We start from the raw sequence: 19,769 nt of genomic DNA, 5'->3' as shown, positions 1-19,769 counted from the left end.
TCTGATTTGGGAATTGAGGTAATGCTGGCCTCATAGAAAGAGTTTGGAAGTTTTCCTTCCATTTCTATTTTTTGAAACTGCTTCAGAAGAATTAGGTTTTTTTTTTTTGTTTTTTTTAATTAATTTTTATTGGTGTTCAATTTACCAACATACAGAAAAACACCCAGTGCTCATCCCGTCAAGTGTCCACCTCAGTGCCCGTCACCCATTCCCCTCCAACACCCGCCCTCCTCCCCTTCCACCACCCCTAGTTCGTTTCCCCGAGTTAGGGGTCTTTATGTTCTGTCTCCCTTCCTGATATTTCCCAACATTTCTTCTCCCTTCCTTTATATTCCCTTTCACTATTATTCATATTCCCCAAATGAATGAGAACATGCACTGTTTGTCCTTCTCCGATTGACTTATTTCACTCAGCATAATACCCTCCAGTTCCATCCACGTTGAAGCAAATGGTGGGTATTTGTCGTTTCTAATTGCTGAGTAATATTCCATTGTATACATAAACCACATCTTCTTTATCCATTCATCTTTCGATGGACACCGAGGCTCCTTCCACAGTTTGGCTATTGTGGCCATTGCTGATAGAAACATCGGGGTGCAGGTGTCCCGACGTTTCATTGCATCTGAATCTTTGGGGTAAATCCCCAGCAGTGCAATTGCTGGGTCGTAGGGCAGGTCTATTTTTAACTCTTTGAGGAACCTCCACACAGTTTCCAGAGTGGCTGCACCAGTTCACATTCCCACCAACAGTGTAAGAGGGTTCCCTTTTCTCCGCATCCTCTCCAACATTTGTGGTTTCCTGCCTTGTTAATTTTCCCCATTCTCACTGGTGTGAGGTGGGATCTCATTGTGGTTTTGATTTGTATTTCCCTGATGGCAAGTGATGCAGAGCATTTTCTCATGTGCTTGTTGGCCATGTCCATGTCTTCCTCTGTGAGATTTCTGTTCATGTCTTTTTGCCCATTTCATGATTGGATTGTTTGTTTCTTTGGTGTTGAGTTTAATAAGTTCTAAGATCAGGAACAAGACAGGGATGTCCACTCTCACCACTGCTGTTCAACATAGTTCTGGAAGTCCTCGCCTCAGCAATCAGACAACAAAAAGACATTAAAGGCATTCAAATTGGCAAAGAAGAAGTCAAACTCTCCCTCTTCGCCGATGACATGATACTCTACATAGAAAACCCAAAAGCCTCCACCCCAAGATTGCTAGAACTCATACAGCAATTTGGAAGCGTGGCAGGATACAAAATCAATGCCCAGAAATCAATGGCATTTCTATACACTAACAATGAGACTGAAGAAAGAGAAATTAAGGAGTCAATCCCATTTACAATTGCACCCAAAAGCATAAAATACCTAGGAATAAACCTAACCAAAGAGGTAAAAGATCTATACCCTAAAAACTATAGAACACTTCTGAAAGAAATTGAGGAAGACACAAAGAGATGGAAAAATATTCCATGCTCATGGATTGGCAGAATAAATATTGTAAAAATGTCAATGTTACCCAGGGCAATTTATACGTTTAATGCAATCCCTATCAAAATACCATGGACTTTCTTCAGAGAGTTAGAACAAATTATTTTAAGATTTGTGTGGAATCAGAAAAGACCCCAAATAGCCAGGGGAATTTTAAAAAAGAAAACCATAGCTGGGGGCATCACAATGCCAGATTTCAGGTTGTACTACAAAGCTGTGGTCATCAAGACAGTGTGATACTGGCACAAAAACAGACACATAGATCAATGGAACAGAATAGAGAACCCAGAAGTGGACCCTGAAATGTACGGTCATCTAATATTCGATAAAGGAGGAAAGACTATCCACTGGAAGAAAGACAGTCTCTTCAATAAATGGTGCTGGGAAAATTGGACATCCACATGCAGAAGAATGAAACTGGACCACTCTCTTTCACCATACACAAAGATAAACTCAAAATGGATGAGAGATCTAAATGTGAGACAAGATTCCATCAAAATCCTAGAGGAGAACACAGGCAACACCCTTTTTGAACTTGGCCACAGTAATTTCTTGCAAGATACATCCACAAAGGCAAAAGAAACAAAAGCAAAAATGAACTATTGGGACTTCATCAAGATAAGAAGCTTTTGCACAGCAAAGGATACAGTCAACAAAACTCAAAGACAACCTACAGAATGGGAGAAGATACTTGCAAATGACATATCAGATAAAGGGCTAGTTTCCAAAATTTATAAAGAATTAGGTTTTAATTCTTTAAATGTTCGGTAGAATTCCCCTGGGAAGCCGTCCGGCCCTGGACTCTTGTTTGTTGGGAGGTTTTTGATTACTGCTTCAATTTCCTTGCTGGTTAGGGGTCTGTTCAGATTTTCCATTTCTTCCTATTTCAGTTTTGATATTTTATATGTATCTAGGAATACATCCACCCCTTCCAGATTGCCCAGTTCGTTGGCATATAGTTGCTCAAAATATGTTCCTATCATTATTTGTATTTCTTTGGTGTTGATTGTGATCTCTCCACTTTCATTCACGATTTTATTTATTTGAGATCACCTCATACCAGTCAGAATGGCTAAAATGAACAAGTCAGGAAATGACAGGTGTTGGCAAAGATGTGGAGAAAACGGAACTCCTTTACACTGTTGGTAGGAATATAAATTGGTGCAGTCCACTCTGCAAAACAGCATGGAAATTTTTTAAAAAGTTGAAAATAGCGCTACCCTGCAACCCAGCAATTGCACTATTGGGTATTTATCCTAAAGATACAAATGTTGTGATCCAAAGGGGCACATGCACCCCAATGTTTACAGCAGCAATGTCCACAATAGCCAAACTACGGAAAAAGCCCAGATGTCCATCAACAGATGAATGGATAAAGATGATGTGGGATATGTATATACAATGGAATATTTCTCAACCATCAAAAACAATGAAGTCTTGCCATTTGCAATGACGTGGATGGAACTAGAGGATAGTGTGCTAAGTGAAATAAGTCAATCAGAGAAAGACAATTATTGTATGAACTCATTCATACTGTGTAATTTAAGAAACAGAGGATCATAGGGGAAGAGAGAAAAAAATAAAACAAGATGAAATCAGAGAGGGAAGCAAACCATAAGGAGAGATTCTTATAGGAAACAAACTGAGGGTCATTGGAGGGGAAGTTGGATGGGGCCATGGGATAACTGGATGATGAAGCAGAAGAATTACATGTTGCGAAGGTCTAAAATGTAATGTAATGAGCACTGGGTTTATATAAGACTGATGAATCACTGATCTCTACCTCTGAAACCAATAATACGTTGTATGTTAATCAATTGAATTTAAATAAAATTTTAAAAGAAAAAATAATTTAACCTTTTGCCTGAAAAAAATAAAACCTTTAGAAAATAATAAAATAAAATAAAATAAATAAATAAAATAAAATAAATAAAATAAAATCTTTAGGGATGCCTGGCTGGCTCAGTTGGTAGAACATGTGACTCTTCATTTTAGGGTTGTAAGTTCTAGCCTCATGCTAGGTGTGGAGATTACTTTAAAAAATAAAATCTTAAAAAAATAAAAAATAAAAAATAAAATAAAATAAAATCTTTAAAAAATAAAACAAAGTCTAAACAAAAATTGGCCTTTCATAGTATATATAATAAACAGAGAATAGAAGGAACTTCCTCAATAAAGTAAAGGCTATATATGAAAAACCCACAGCTAACATCATACTCAACGGTGAGACTGAAAGTTTTCCCCTTAAGATCATGAACAAGATAAAATTCCCCCTTTTCCCAGCTATTCAGTATAGTACTGGAAGTAGTAGAGCAATTAGGAAATACAAAGAATTAAAGGGCACTCAGATTATAAAGGAAGAAGTAAAATGATTTGTTTGTGGATTTGACCTTTTAAGTAGAAAATCCTAAAGGTTCCAACAACAAAACAAAACAAAGCCTGTTAGAGCTTATAAACTAACTCAGTAAAGTTGCAGGATACTAAATCAACACATAAAGTTGGTTGTATTTTTTTAAATGAGACTTCTAATAAGAAACTTTTAATATTTTTTTAAGTAAGTCCCACACCCAGCTTGGGGCTTGAACTCACAACCCTGAGACTGAGTCACATGCTCTACCAACTGAGCCAGCCAAACACTCCAAAACTTTTAAGTTCCTCATACTTCTATAATGTTTGAACATACAAAACTAAGCATATATTGAAATGAAAAAAATAACAGCAACAACAAATATTTTTTCTAGTTTCTTTTAATGTTCATACCTGCAAAGCTTTTTCTTCCTCATTTGTCAATTCCTGTGAATGACAGTAGTGCTGTGCGTGACGCCCATTGATTCTGTAATTGACCCAGTTCCCAGATTTTTTCTGACAATATCTGTATTAGGGTTCAGTACAAAGTATTAAGACAATCAATCAATCAATCAATTCCTATCTTTCTAAGCATCCTGAGGAAAAATAAAATTGAACAGAGAATTTTAACATGTGTGCTATGACTTACTTATCACTTGTTTACACTGATGTTAGAGTAACCTTTATATAAATAATTGGCTCACAGATTTTGGAGGTTGAGATATCTCAAAATCTGCGGTTAGCAATCTGGAGCCCTGGGATAGCTCATGATATAGTTACAGTCTGAGTCAAAAATCTGAGAAGAAGAAGCATTGATGGTGTAAATTCCTTAGTTTGAAGGCCTGAGAACCAGGAGAGCCAATGCTCCAAGTTCTCCTCTGAGTCCAATCCTCCAAGGCAGGAGAAAACTGACATTCCAGCTCAAAGATGTCAGGCTGACAGGGAATTGCTCTTACTCAGCCTTTAATGAATTGGATGAGGCCTCTGACATGGGTGAGGACAATTGGTTTTAGTCAATCCACCAATTCAGATATTAATCAGTTCCCAAAACACTCTCACACACACACCACGAATAATGTTTAACCAAGTATCTGGACACCCTGTGGCCCAGTCAAGTTGACACATAAAATTAACCATCACACGTAGGTAAACCATTTTGCAGTAGTTAGCTCTTCAACCATAAAAAGAATTTGAGTTTAAACTCCTAAATACACTGCTTGGTATTACTAGTCTGTGGTGATTGCTTTAGAACATGTCTGAGACTATAGTAAAAACACTTCTTTATAAACACACAAAAGAACATGGAATTCTTGGGAAGTTTTCCTCTGGCTCATACCTGGGTTTTACTCATTTATATTGAAGTCAAAATAAGCTCTAGTCAAATCAAAGGTGTTGGGGGAGGTGGGCGGTAAGGAGCCTACTAAAATATATTGTTAGAACTTTTTAAAAAAATCATGCACAGTCTAAAGAAGGAAGCCCAATATATTCTCTCCACATACATAATGTATCTCTCAATTGAAACACAACATATAACTCTTGAAAGACAAGTAAATAAAATAAATTGTCATTTACTTGACTGGGCCCAGCACTATTAGTGGTCAGTCCATTCATGATAAATTTTAAAAATACATAAAATGTTTTATTATTGATAAAATTCCATAAATTTGAGGGTAAGAAACATGTTAAGACTGTGTTCAAAAACAATATATTTGGCTCAAAATATTATATAGTAAGACAAAGAGGTTTGGTGGAAATTTGAGGATTAGTCTCATTAAGTCAATTTATGAAATTTGCATGTTGAAAGAACATGGATAAGAAGAGTTGAAGAGGGGCACCTGGGTGGCTCAGTGGTTGAGCATCTGCCTTTGGCTCAGGTCATGATCCCCAGGTCCTGGGATCAAGTCTCAAGTCAGGTTCCCCCAAAGGGAGCCTGCTTCTCCCTCTGCCTATGTCCCTGCCTCTCTCTGTGTATCAGTCATGGATAAACAAAATCTCTAAAAAAAAAAAAAAAGGTGAAGAGACAGTAATAGCCCAACAAATAGAAAAATTATACTTGAATATGATATTTACTTTATTGAAGCACAATTTATGTACAACAAATGCTCACTCTGATGAATTTTTACAAAGTTAAACATTTGACCTGCCATCACACAAATCAAGTTATAAAGTCTTGCTTCTACCTAGACCCAAGAAATTTCCCTCATGACTCTTTGCAGTCAATTCCCAGGCCTCTACCTTCTACCCACCCCACACCCCGCACACACTCTTCTAGGTGATCACTGTGCTTCCATCATTATAAATTTTGCTCATATATAATGGAGTCATGCAATGTATATAATGGACCCATACAATATGTTTCCCTGGTGTTTGCTTATTTTCTCTCTGCATCATGTTTTTGAGACTCAAATGTTTTGTTATATGTATCAACAGTTTGTCTCGTTAATGAGGAGTGTTCCATTGCGTTTTATGAATACGCCACAATTTGTTTATCGATTCTTCTGTTCAGAGACTACGAACACTCCTGCTCTAGACTTTCTGTGGAGATATGCATGCATTTCCTCCTCAGGCATATACTGAGGAGATGAACTGGTGAGTAAACGTTGAGAAAAGTGGTCCTAACATGCAGGACCTGGCCCAGTACTCTCAGTGAGGCCTTGGGGTTCTGTTGAACGAAACAACTTCACAGAACCTCAACATCCCACAAGGCCACCTTGTGACCAAAAAGATCAAAAGAAAAACCCACAACCATATCTGAGCCCAGACAAAACATAAATATCATCTGAGCCACAAAATATCCCATCTGGCTGAGATGAGTGACTGACTGCTTTACCAGTGACAGCTTTGGCCTCTCTCTAGTCTTCCCTCCTCCTAGATAAGATTTATAAAGACACCCAGTCATAGAATTACTCACTTTCTGACAACATCCAATCCAGAGCAAAGCCCCACTTCCTTAAGCCCTCTCCAAAACCACCTAACAGAGCGTCAATCCTAAAGTGTCTAACACCCTATAATTACCAATATACACAAAATAGGGGGAAATGGAAGATGTTAGAAACACCACAGAGATGTTAAAGACATCAAATGAGCAAAATACCAAGTGTGGGAAACCGTATGGGACAAATGACTTGATTCCTTCAACAAATACGTGTGTGTGTGTGTGCGTGTGTGTACATAAGTATTTCTATACATCTATATAATATGTATTTAGCTGCTCATATATACACGTGCGTGGAAGTGTACATTGAGAGAAAGAGAGAAAGGTCTATAGATTTAAAATAACTTCATAGACATGTGAACCAACCAAAAGCAACATCAGGACCTTATTTCAATCCTTATTTCAATAATAAAGCAATTGGAAAACTAAGTTATCTTGAAGTATGTTTAGGCTGGATAATGGTATTTGGGTTGCTTTTTAGAAGTGTCTTTTTTTTAGAAATTCCAACTGAATTACTTATGGATGAAATCAAATGAGGCCTGGGATTTGTTACAGAATGATATAGGAGTGGGGTTAAGTGGGTGGGGCTTTTAATAACAAAGTTGGACGTTCGTTCATAGTTGCAGAAAGTGGTTGATGGGTACTTGGAGATGCGTTATGTTTTCATTTACATGTTCGTGTATGTTTGGAATTTTCTCTAATAAAAATTTAAAAACATTTTTAAGTTAATATGTAGTAAACAAAAAATAGCCTGTCATTTACTTCATTTGTCTTTCTTTTATTACTTGTTTTAACATTTTTCTTTTTTTTTTTTTTTAATTAATTTTTATTGGTGTTCAATTTACCAACATACAGAAAAACACCCAGTGCTCATCCCGTCAAGTGTCCACCTCAGTGCCTGTCACCCATTCCCCTCCAACACCCGCCCTCCTCCCCTTCCACCACCCCTAGTTCGTTTCCCCGAGTTAGGAGTCTTTATGTTCTGTCTCCCTTCCTGATATTTCCCAACATTTCTTTTCCCTTCCTTTATATTCCCTTTCACTATTATTCATATTCCCCAAATGAATGAGAACATACACTGTTTGTCCTTCTCCGATTGACTTATTTCACTCAGCATAATACCCTCCAGTTCCATCCACGTTGAAGCAAATGGTGGGTATTTGTCGTTTCTAATTGCTGAGTAATATTCCATTGGATACATAAACCACATCTTCTTTATCCATTCATCTTTCGATGGACACCGAGGCTCCTTCCACAGTTTGGCTATTGTGGCCATTGCTGATAGAAACATCGGGGTGCAGGTGTCCCGACGTTTCATTGCATCTGAATCTTTGGGGTAAATCCCCAACAGTGCAATTGCTGGGTCGTAGGGCAGGTCTATTTTTAACTCTTTGAGATTTTCTGTCGAAGTTTTCTCTTCAATGAATTGACATTTTGTACCACAATCTTTTGATCTATTAGAATATTAATGTTTACTTCTGGGTTTGCATGTATTCCACTTTTTTAAAAATGCTCCTCTTTCTAGTTTACCATCTGTCCATCTCCTCAATAGGAGTTTTTATTTCAGCTTAAGTGCACTTTGGGTCATTTCTTTGAAACAATGCATGTCTTCATCTTCTACTTTACAGTCTCACTTTCCTTAAGTCCTTCTTGTCTCTCCGCAAAGCCAGAAGTATCTTAATCTCAAGATCCATTTCTGATTTACCTTTGTAGTTTACCCTCACTGTATTGTAGCCAACATAATATTTTTTAAAAATAGGTACACAATGCATGTTTATTGAATGAATTAAGCTAAGCTAACTCCTAAAGGCCTTGTTTGGTGCTAAAATTATCTCCTATCACATATTTAGGTTTTATATTAAAAGAAGTTTATTTGAGAAAAATTAAGGTATTAAAATTCAAGGCCATTTATAATTTCACTTTGTAACTGTCTTTTAATAAGAGCTCACATCCAATTAATATAGTAGATTAAAACTTACAAAGTTTAACAGGAAATCATTTGAAATCCTCTAATTATCAGAAAGAATGAAAGCAAAACAGTTTCTGTCATCTTTCTTAGTTACAAGAATGTCTTATGACTAGAATAAAAAATAGAAGTCAAATAAAATTATACATTTTGCAGGCTGTTTTGGGGGGATTTTTTTGAGGTTCAAGGAATACATTAGTAAAAAATTTTGTTGGCTTCCATATGAAATTATTCAAGCTGATGTTAAAACTAAACAGCCAAGAAAATGTGGGCTTTAATTTTCTCTAGATAGAAAAATTAATATTCCAAATAATCTTGGAGTTAAAAATCTTATATTTCTTAAAGCTGTAATGAATTATACAACCTTTTTTTGTTTTTTGTTTTTGTTTTTTTTGCTTAAGGATCAATAACTCTAAGATATATCTAACATTCACATAGAGTAACGAAAAAGCACTGTGTTTGGTTGCTGGGTTAAGGTTCTATATCCTGATATTCTCTGACAGTCATTTGTGTTCCTAAAACTTTCATTTTAATGTGCATGATAAAATAAGGCATTAAATAAGTCATAGTCTACTTCTCTCAAATGAAGTAGCTTAAGAAATCCAGGAAAATATTCTTTTCTGTTATTTCTATATAAATTGTAACATACACCAATACCTAAGTCCAAAGTATATATTTGTGGTGTCATCCAACACAACCTCTACTTCTAGCTGCTGCATCACAGTTAAAGTTTGGAACAATTATGACCTCTCCAAAGAGAAGCCATGTATAATAAGGAGAAATGTTGTAGTCAAGTGAGTTGATTAAAAGGAATTATTCACTCAAAGTAAAGCATCTGGTTGCCTCACCTTTAGTTATTAATGTGTATTAAATAATATTCATTTAATTCATCTGTAAAAATACATTTTCAAGTTTGACCACCAGAGGCCAGTGCAGGTTTAATCGTAATAGTCTTTATGTTTAAAAAAAAAAAAAAAGTAAACTTTTTTCTTTTTTTTTCTTTTTCTCTTTTTTTTTTTTTTTTTTAATTTGGGCTTCCTTTCTCTCCTCCCCAACCTCTGCATCTGTCTTCTGAAATGACTGTACTTTGCCATTTATGGATTTTTTAAATCTGGACTAAGAAGACTATTTTCTACCTTACACTCCACACATCTCAGTTGAATTCTTGGTGTGGTAATCTGTTTTGCAGTCTTGGGTTTTTATTACTTTTTGACTTTATTATTTAGTCTTTATCATTTAATTTCCTAGAAGTGGAACACATCACAAAATAAATCCATTTTTAGAGTTATGTAAACAGAAGAGCGTGTTGCCTGAGAATACTAAGGGCATAGGACAATTCTCAAAGCCGGTGCTCCTAGCAGTGGTGAATGTGGTTGAAAAAATACTGAGCTAGAAGCCACATTATTCTCTGACCTAATGACAGAGACATCATTACTAAATCATTAGGCTGAACGGCTTCAGTTTTCTCTAAGATGCTCTAATAATTCTTCTTCGGCTTCATTAGACATTTTAGGTCACAAAGACCTGGGACTATTTGCCCTGCTATTTTTGAAGACCTTTTTGCAACCCAGAGGCGGAAATGTTTTCCCAATAGGCTATTAAGTAATCATTTTCTGTAATTGGATGGATTCTGAATATGGATTCTTATGGCTTCTTACCATCACTGGGTGGACTGGCTAAAGGAAGGTGTGTCCTCAGTTCCTGTTTCCTGGGTACAGAATGATGTTTTACTAAGGTAAATGTCTGATGTAAGGTCGGGTACCCAACAATCCTCTTTGTCCCAGCTCTGAAATGCTTCATGGAAAATTACCAAGAAGCAAATTCCATGAAGATAGGAAAGTTGGACATGTCTAAAATACTCAAATCAGAAGCTGAGATACTTTCCAGAACCTTCTTCATTTCTCATTTACACAACAAAAGTCCTTTCAAATCCTGTCTCTTCACTTTTATCATCTTGATCAGGACACTTCTTTTTGAGGACCTCAGGTCTGAGATTCAAAATCACTTATATGTGTTGTCCTGGTAATAAAACCATAAACTTTAATACAGGAATGTGACAGATTTCTTAAATAAGTGGTAGGAAAATATATAAAAAATCTAAATCTCTCAATATATATTCCAATAGATTTTTGTGCATTTTATGTGGGGGGTGGGGGAGCAACTGGAAGGAAGGCAATTTGGAATTGAACGCTTTCATGTAGGAGGGATTTTCTGCAAAAACCAGACTCTTTCTACATGCTGCGCTATTTTATGTAAATGTGGATCTCTTTTCTGTGGCTGTTGCAAAAATTCAAAATGCCTAATTATTTCTTAACTTCAATGCTTTGTGGGATTGACTTATCCTCCTGAAAAGATGTTCCAAAATCATAAATCAAAGGAAGAAAAACGTAATTCCTCTGAGTTTTTGTGTGGTTTTACTGAGTTCTGCATCCCCAGCTGTTTGACTTACTATTGATTCAGGCAAACTTTTCAGAAAAATCTCTCAGAATCCAACAGGGCTTTTCTTATGACCCATTCTTATGCAGTTTATTTGTGGGAGAAAGAAAGAATGGAAAGAGGGAGAGAAGCGCATCAACATAAATTGTTATTCATATTGGTTGGACTTTACCCTAAAAGAAAGTTCTTTATAGAACAAGAATTTGTTGTTTTTTCACAGAATTTATGATGCCCATCTACATTCTCACTAAAATGGACATAGATTTTGTTTAAATTGGTTTCCCAATAAAACAAGTTTATTTTAAAGCAACGAAAAAACAAAAGTATATTGTTTTTTTTAATTTGTTATTTAAAAAGTAAATAAAATGCTACCAGTAATATCTTTGCATGTATATTTTGTGCGTTTCTATGTATATGTTTATGAGGCTTATTTCTAGTAGAATTAATTATTGTATCACAAGATAGATACACATTTTAAATTTTGATAGATACTGCCACAATACTCTACGAAAGTTGTAACTGTATTTTAACCCCGTTAACAGATTTCTCTCTACACTACCAAAATGATTTTTATCAGTTTCTTAATTATTAACCAATGTGATTTGATTAAAAACGGCATCTAAACATCTAGGAGGTGTAGGTGTGTATTAGTTTGTGAGCTGAATTGATCAATTCTTTCTACGTTTATCGGCTCCTTATATTGCCTTTCTTGTGACCTTTCTTCATATTTAAATCTCTTGACAATTTTTTCTAGGAAATCTGGGGATTTAAAAGGATAACTTGTAGGATCCTTTTGTTATGTTAAGGAAATTAATTTGTTCGCTTGTGGTATATATTTTTTGGTAAATACTTTTCCTAGTTTATTTTTTATTTTGGTTTTGTTGATGATTACCACCCATACATTTAATTCTTACAAGGTAAAACATATCAAGTGTTCCCATTTAACAGATTTTGGTCACACTCCCAAAATAATTCTTTTAAATCTCTATGATTTTTTTCTAACACTTTTATTTTCATGTCTTATATTTAAAATGTTAAATCATATGGAGTTAATTTTAGAGCGAGGGGTGAAGATTTACCTATACTATTTTCCTCAAAACCTCATAACTTTTTTTCAGCACTATTTGTTGAATAATTCTACTTTTCTTCAAAGTTCTGTAATGTTTTTATGTATGCCAAATTCCTATAGGCACTTGAGTCAATCTCTGAATCTTGTAATCATTTTCTGTGCTAGGGTCAAAGAGTTGTACTTACTGTCTTAATAATATGGCTTAAAATTGTTTAGCTTTCTGTTATTCCTCTTCCATTTCAGTTTATTTCTGGTTATTCTTATATGTTTACATTTCAAGATAAATTTAGAATAACCCTATCATGTTCCAATCAAACAAACACAGCAGCAACAATACATCTGTTGGGTTTTTTCATTTTGTTTTGTTTTGTTTTAGAAGGAGGAAGGGCAGAAGGAGAGAGAATCTAAACGTCTCCACACTGAGCATGGAGCCAGACGTGGGATCCATCTCACAACCCTGAGATCATGACCTGAGCCAAAATCAAGAGTCAATCATTTAACCAACCCCCCAGGAGCCCCCATCTGTTGGCATTTTGATTGGATAGCATCTAAATCTATAAATTTAATTCAGGGACAATTGACATCTTTCAAATTTTTTAGTACTTTGGTTGTGTTGCTGCATGGTTTTTATTTTATTATTATTGGTTTAAAATACCAGTTCTTGAAGAAAAAAATAGCTCTTAGTTTTATTTATCAATTCTGTTATTTACCTTTTATATTTCTGTTTTAATCATTTTAATCCTCTGTATTGGGACGCCTGGGTGGCTCAGCGGCTGAAAGTCTGCCTTCAGCCCAGGGTGTGATCCTGGAGTCGGGGATGGAGTCCCCACAAGTCACAAGCTCCCTGCATGGAGCCTGCTTCTTCCTCTGCCTATATCTCCACCTCTCTCTGTGTGTCTCTCTTGAATACATAAATAAAATCTTTTTTTTTAAATCCTCTGTATTTTAATCTGAGTCACATGTTTAATTCAATGTTTTATTCTATCTCATGGTAAAGTATAAGTATTTATATCTATTAAGTTTTCTATAAATATAGCTTAAGACAAGTCACCTAAATTTCAATACACAGTTTTTATCTTCATTTTCTAGACATTCTGCACTATTGGTTAAAATATTCTGTTTTGCGCAAGAATAATTAAGATAGCATTTTAACATTTCCACGTGGTTAGGGGCATCTAGGTGGCTTACTCAGTTAAGCACCTGAGTCTTGACTTTTTGGCACAGGTCATGAGATTGGACCCAGTGAAGTCGAGCCCTGGATCTGGCTCTGTGCTTAGGGGGGAGTCTGCTTGAGATTCTCTCTCTCTCTCTCTCTCTCTCCCTCTGCTCTTCCCCCATGCTCAATCTCTCTCTCTCTCCAAAATAAATAAATATACATCTTTAAAATTTCCAGGTGGTAAATCTTTATCATTTTTATTATTCACAAAATTAATGTAATCCATATTATTTTTATTTATTAAAACGTATTGAAGCAGTTTTTGTGCACTAAGATAGGGTCAATTTCTATAAATATTTCATGGAAGCTTAAAAATAAGATAATCTAACTATTCTCAGGTGTTTAGATTCTGCATATACAAATCAAATCAACTTTATTTATTGTCTTTTTCACATCCTTTAAGCCAAATATTTATTTTTTAAATTTAATCTGTCAGTTAATGTTTCTATTCATTTCCTTTTCTATTTCTTGTAGGTTTGCTTCTTGAATTCTGATGTTATACTACTTAGTTCAGAAAAATTTATTCCAGTTAGATCTTCATTACAGAAGGTAAAATTTATCTTTATAAAGCTCCACTGTGCCTTTTAAATGTATTTTTTGACTTAACTTTAGCTGAGTTGCTTATGAGCAGCATATAGATAAGTTTTGCTTTTTGATCCATTGAGTCTTTTAATCTAACCAATGAGTTTATCCTATGTATAGTTAGTCTTATAAACGCTTAGTTTCACTTCTTCCATCTTATTTTGTTACCTTTTCATTTTTCATAACTTCCCTCTTCCCATCTTTTTCTGTACAATCTGTATTTTCTGGCCCTCTGTCTGTGTAATTATAAAGTGTGTGGGCCCCTCTTCACCTTTCTGGTGTGGTGTAGTGTCTCTAAAAGTGTGAACCAGAGACCAAGAGAGTCACCTTGGTTCTTGTCACACAGGCGGATCCCAGGCCTACTGAATCCAGGATCAGTAGGTAGAAAAGGTATAGACTTGCTCTTCACAAGCTTGCCAGGGTTTTTTCAAATTCTACCAAGTCTTATTTAATAAAGTGTCAAACATAGGGAAATTTGTGCAACAAACCCAGATTTGAAAATCTGAAAGAATAGTAATAGAGACACCTGTACACCCCTAACCTAACTCTAATAATTGTTAGCATATTGCTTCCTTTACTTGCTCTCTCTCTCTTCCTGTCTGTCTCTCTCTCCTCCCTCCCTAGAGTTCCTGAAGGTAAATTCCACTCATGAAACAAATCCTGCCACGTTATTTTAACGACCCCTGCCTTTATGGCTGAGGACTAGAATATTGTGCTTCATGATCACAATATTATTAACACAGCCAAAAAGCTTAACATTGATCCAGAACCATTATCTAATATGACATCTGTGGTTGATACATTAAGGGCCATTGTGAACCTCTAAGACGCTAACCAAAGACCCACTGCAAGCAGAGACTAGATAGCCAAATGCTAACTAAATAGGACCTGTCTTTATGGAAGGTCATTGGTGCCACCAAGAAAGCTGGTCCAGTTCCCTTTTTTTTAAAGATTTTTATTTATTTATTCCTGAGAGACAAGGGCCTATGAAGAGAGGATTCCAGCCACCCTGTGGTTCCCTCCAGCTGCATGGGCAGCGCTAACATTATCAACAGAAGAGAATCCACAGAACCCTGAGAAACAATAAGTAATTATTTAAGCCATTGAATTTGAATTTGTTGCACAGCAATAGCTACTTGACACTTAGTCTATATTTGAATTACCCTGATTTTTAAAATAATGTCCTTTATAGCTTCCTATCACTTTTTTGATCCAAGTCCATTCAAGACTTACACATTGAATTTAGTTACCATGTTTCTTTACAGCCTTTCTATTTATACCTGTCCCCTGTCCTAGCTGTTTTTATCTTTAATGATACTGACTTTTTTATTGAAGAATCTAGGCCTGTTGTCTTATAAAAATAGCCTATAATCTTGATTTATCAGATCATTTCCTTGTGAATAGCTTCAATTTAGCCATTTTTATCAGTATACAATAGTTAATACGGTATACGTCCCATTGTATCATATCAAGAGAGATGCTGAGTTTGATGATTTGATTAGGTGTTTCCTACCAGATTGAAATATTATTAAGAAATACTTTGAGGCTTTGTTAATATCCTGTTCCCCAACTAACTTTCCCCTATTAGCTACCACATCCGTGATGATCCCTGGTCTGAACAAATTATATCAGTGATTACAAAAAGGTGATCTTGTATATTTTTTACACAATATTCTTCTGTGAAAATAAACTTTTCCTGCTCCCTCCCTTCTCTCTTTTTCTATGGACTTGGAAACTCATTGTTGTTGTTGTTCAATGTGTCAAAATCTGTTGTAAATGTCATTGTTCTTCATACTTCAGCTCCTCAAAGTGGGCCAGCAGGGAGGGCCTCTCAGTGCCTCCCTGTCAGTCTTTGTGCACTTCTTAGCTTTCTGATACATAAACTCACCTTCTACTTCACCCACCCAAACCTTTATCAATCCTTTCTTCAAAGATATTAGTTCATTTTACTGGGAAGTGACACATAGAAACCAAGAATTGTCTAATTCTCTTGCATGCTGGAAAAATCATTTTACTTACGTGTATTCTTCATTTGTCATTTACTTCCCACATTTCTTTTCTGCTGTTTTGTAGTATCTAATGAGAAGTCATGTCTTAGATCTTTCTAAATATCATGTTTTCAATGAGGTTGTTATATTTAGATATGCAATTTGCTCAAAGATATTGTAGGGGAGGGGCTGGGGTAGTAAATTATAGCTTTTATTCCAGCAATCACTTTCAGAATTTTTTAGGTCTATTGTGTTCCTGTCCCAGTGGGTTAGCTCCTTTCATCTTCTGTGGTTTCCTATTCAGAGGAAGAAGATGCCCCCAGCAATAGATGGACATGGCTCAAAGAGATAGCACGTAGCTCATAGCTGTTCACCTGGTTATTAATCCCTGTTCTTCCAACTTTGATCAGCAGCCTGCTTCTCTGAATTAAGAGTCTAGATCAAACAAAATAAAGAGGACACCTCTGCATGTTTCCTTGCCCTTCTGCGGCAAAGAAGAGGCCCCAACAGAGGCATTTCCAGCTTTCCCTACCCTCCTCTATTTCTCAGTCTTCCTAATAAAGGATTTTGGTAGAAGCCACAGGATAACTTCTGCGTGGCTTCACCTAGCACAGCTTATGTGTTGGTTAACTCTCTTTGGATTTCAAGGGATGAAAACGTAGCACAAATTAACCTGAAATAAATAGAATTTATTTATTTGTTTATATAAATAGGGAGAGAGTAAATATAATGGTATTCAGGCATGACTCAGTTCAGAATTGGTGGGCAGTCTCTTTCCCTCCTGCCACCTTGTTCCTTTCTCCCTCCACTCCCATAAATGTTCTACGACTCTCTTTCAGCCCTACATGTCCTTGCTTGCCTTTTCTTTCCTTATTCTTATATAAGCTATCTCCACATGATAGTGTGAATTCACAAAAAGCTCCAGCTAGCTACCATTCTAGCTCCAACATCTCTTAAGAAAAGCGCTTTCTATGTCAGCTAGAAACTACAGAGTCCCGAAAGAGAATTTCAGTCACCTGCTCACTCTTGGAGCAATCACTAGACTGGGGGAATGGAATATACCATGAATGAGTGGACTGTTAACTCCTATGTGAGGAGGGAGAAATCTGTGAATGGCACCCCCAATAGAACATGATCAAAGAGGGAAAAAAAAGACTCAGTCTCTCAAAAGACCACCTCACAAAGGAGGGAAGAGGCACACCAAATAAAAATAGCACGTACCCACTACAGCTCAGCTTTTGCAACAGCAGCATCTCTGACCCAGAAGATATGAGGCAAGACATTTTGGTATCGTTATACCTATGTCCAATGAGGTAGCATCTGCTAATCCAACATATCAATGGCTCTTCAGAACCATATGCTGCTTCATGACATCAGAGACTGACCATAAGAGAGAGCTCTAATAGAAAGAGGAAATGGAAATAGCTCTGAAAATCTTATCATTATGTTTAGACTAAGTTATGCTGCATCACCAAACAATCCCAGAACCACAGTGGCTTATTCAGCAGGGTCTCTGTCTTGCTTTGAGATCTGGTGTTCTACATCCTCTTCATTCCAGGACGAAGGCTGAAGAAGCAGCTTCTATCTGGAAACTTCTGTTCTCCTGGAAGAAAGAAAAGGGAGAAAGCAGAACCATGTGATGGTGTTCAAAACTTCTGAAGTGATGCCATTATTTCCACTCACATTCACCTTTTCCCAGTCAATGCCAGTGTCCCAGCCAACTCTGGTATCAACAGGGTAAAAAGTATATTCATTCAGCAGAGACAGGTGAGTAGAGAAATGCCTGGTAGAAAGTGGTTCAGGAAAGAGAGGCAGAAATTATTTTCTCAGTAATACAACTGACCACAACAATTAAAAGGGCAAAGAAAACTGTCTTTTTGAGGAAATGTAAGCTATCTCTGAAGACTTCTAGAAATAGCGTGTCAGTAAATTGTAAGGGGAGATCATGGCTAGAGTTTCTCTGAAATACCATCCATCGGAACCAAAGAAATATTGTTGATATGATTGGCCTAGGGAAAGACTGAATATACTGAGCTAAGCAAATGTGAAAAAGAGAAGGAGAAACTGTATATATCTTCCCCTGTTTCAGTAAAGAATGACCTATTCTTGGGGCACTTGGGTGGCTCAGTCAGTTAAATGTCTGCCTTCGGCTCAGGTCATGATCCCAGGATGCTGGGATCAAGCCCTGCATCGGGCTCCCTGCTCAGTGGTGGAGGTGGGGAGGTGGGGAGGTCCCTCTCCCTCTGCCTTTCCTTCCTGCTTGTGTTCTCTCTCCCTCTCAAATAAATAAATAAAATATTTAATAATAATAATAATAATAATAATGACCTATTCTTAGGGTGGCCATATTTTTTAATCACACAAATCAGGATGCTTTGGAGAATAAAGGGGGGGGGGAGTTTTTTATTACATTGCTCTAACTAATTAGCCTTAGCAAATCAAGACCTACAAGCTTCTACTTTTATCCTATGATTGCCATAGATTCTAATAATAAATTTTTGTGTATTCTAATTTATTTATTCCGCAAGATGAGTTTCCTCACTGGACTCATCAAAATTTTAAAGAGCACTGTTTAAAGTACAGCTTCTTGAGCCTTATCTATAGAATTAAAATCCCCACATCTGGGTGGGTGTGGCTCTATGAAAGCATGGAAGTATCTAGTCACTTCCACTCTAGCCTCTCCTGTAGAAATACTGTACTTCCTATCCCACTGACATGAAGTTTAGCTGTGTGACTTGCACTGGACAATGAAATGTAAATGGAGTGAAGCTCTATCATAGCAGAAGCTTTAAGGCCATGGTGCTTCCACCTTCTCTGTCTTCCCTATGCCAGGAGGATCAGCAATGTTCTATATGGGGGCTGCTTCTTCATCCTTGGTGCTCCAGTGAAAAGGACATGGATCACAGCTATAGGTAGCCTAAAAGGGTCATGTAACATGAACGGAAATCTTTGTTGTTACTAACTATGATTTGAAGCGCATTTGTTTCCACAGCATAACCTAGCAGGATATGTCTGTATCTCATGTGAAAACCCTAATCAGAGATACCTGGGTGGCTCAGTGGCTAAGCGTCTGCCTTCGGCTCAGGGCGTGATCCCAGGGTCCTGGGATGGAGTCCTGCCTCGGGCTCCCTGCAGGAAGCCTGCTTCTCCCTCTGCCTGTGTCTCTGCCTCTCTTTCTGTGTGTCTCTCATGAATAAGGAAATAAATAATCTTTAAATTAAAAAAAAAGAAAACTCTAATCAGATTAAGTATTCATGCTTCATTAATTTTATTCATTATTCAGTTCTATTTCTTAACCTAAGCATCTCACAAGGACAAAGTACAGATGATGTGTCCAATGGTTATTGACTATTTTCATTTGACTAATTGTATTTGTAGTACCATAGGTTCGCTGCCAATAATTTTCACTAGTTTTGATGTACTCTTGTATTATTTTTTCTGAAAGAAGGAACACATGCACACTGTAGACAACTTGAAAATATACAGTACAAAAAAGAAATTACACACCCTCCTATAAAACTTAGATTACCACTGTTGATATTTTAGTTAATTTTCAAGTGCCTCCCAGAGATGTTTTCATTATTTAATCATACTATACATTATCATTTTCTCATTTTTTTTTCTACGTGAATATGTCCTACATTGTCAAAATGCTACAAAAACATTTTAATGAATATATAGTGTTCCAACATGTCGAAGTCACAACTGAGCTAACCCTCACCCAACTGGTTGCTTCCAATTACTACTATA

The 19,769-nt window shown here is 36.5% G+C and overlaps 1 protein-coding gene across 1 annotated transcript in view; it reads left to right on the top strand.

Moving 5' to 3' along the window:
• Positions 1–18,085, top strand: part of TMEM144 (transmembrane protein 144) — a 55,647-nt gene extending 37,562 nt beyond the window's left edge. Inside the window, exons 13-14 of the transcript XR_005985135.1 lie at positions 13,924–13,998; positions 17,578–18,085. The gene's annotated coding sequence lies outside the window, so the exon portion shown is untranslated. The remainder of the gene's footprint in view (positions 1–13,923; positions 13,999–17,577) is intronic.
• The last annotated feature ends 1,684 nt before the right edge of the window (positions 18,086–19,769 follow it).

This window comes from Vulpes lagopus, chromosome 23 (assembly GCF_018345385.1).
Source record: "Vulpes lagopus strain Blue_001 chromosome 23, ASM1834538v1, whole genome shotgun sequence".
In the NCBI taxonomy this organism is placed as follows: domain Eukaryota; kingdom Metazoa; phylum Chordata; class Mammalia; order Carnivora; family Canidae; genus Vulpes; species Vulpes lagopus.
Note: the sequence above shows the minus strand (reverse complement) of the source record. Positions and strands in the feature narration are given on the sequence as shown.